Raw genomic sequence first — 1333 nt, 5'->3', positions numbered from 1 at the left:
ACATGACAGAATACAGAGTGTATTAATAGTGATAGCTGATTATATATGTATTTTTATTATTTTTGACTTAAAGTATTCCTCAGTGTGTTTGTACTGTGAATTAATATAATGTATTATTCATATTATGCTTCAATAACTTGTTTATTAATGAGCCATATACATGTATAAAACCAAAAGAGACTTACAAAACTAGAAGACTGTACAATGCTCCTTGATAGGAGGACTTAACATTGTCTAGATGTCAATACTGCCCAAAGCAATTTACATATATAATGCAATCCCAATCCAGATTCCAATGACATTCTTCAAAGAGATGGAAAAAACTATTTTATAGTATATTTTATATTCCAAATTTTATATGGAAAGGAAAGAGACCCAGGATAAGCAAAGCACTGCTTCAGAAGAAATATTTCAGAAATCTCTCACTCCCTGATTTTGAAATTTACTACATGGCTACAGTGGTCAAAACAGCCTGGCACTGGTACAATGAAAGATACATTGATCAATGGAAAAGAATCAAGAATCCAGAAATTAACCCATCTACATACAGCCAACTGATTTTTGACAAAACACCTAAATATATCGTATGGGGAGGAGATAGTCTCTTTAACAAATGATGCTGGCAGAACTGCAAAGTGATATACAAAAGATTGAAATGACACCTTTACCTCATGCCTTATACCAAAACCAACTCAGCATGGATTAAAGACCTAAATGTGAATCCCAGAAATTTGAAAGCCATCAATGAAACAATAGGGACAAATGTGAGGGCTCTAATTCAGGGAATACACAGACTACCAAACATTTTGAAAACTACACTAACAAAAGTAGACAAAATAGCTGAGTGGGACATACTAAAAATTAAAAACTTATTGCATCAAAAGATTTCACCGAAAGAGTAAAAAGGGAACCCACAGAATGGGAAAAAAAAATCTTTTGCAATGACACGTCAGACAAGTGACTAATTTCTAAAATATATAGGAAACTATAACACCTCTACAAGAATAAGACAAATGACCCAATTAAACATGAACAGACACTTCACCAAGGAAGAAATCTGGGCAGCCAACACACATGAAGAAATGCTCAAAATCACTAGGAACAAGGAACCTGTAAGTCGCCACATAACATGAATGAACCATGAGGACATTATGTTGAGTGAAATTAGTCACAAAAGGAGATATACTGCATCAGACCAGTATTGTAAAAGACTAAGAAAATGAACCCATACGAAAAGCAGGGGTCAGGGGGTAATATTTTGCTGGTTACCGGTACATGGGTTGGGAGAGGGGAGAAAATGGAAGGTGAAGCACAGGGTAAGAAGTAGACACAG

The sequence above is a fragment of the Chrysochloris asiatica genome, unplaced genomic scaffold (genome assembly GCF_000296735.1).
Source record: "Chrysochloris asiatica unplaced genomic scaffold, ChrAsi1.0 scaffold00544, whole genome shotgun sequence".
NCBI lineage: Eukaryota > Metazoa > Chordata > Mammalia > Afrosoricida > Chrysochloridae > Chrysochloris > Chrysochloris asiatica.
Note: the sequence above shows the minus strand (reverse complement) of the source record.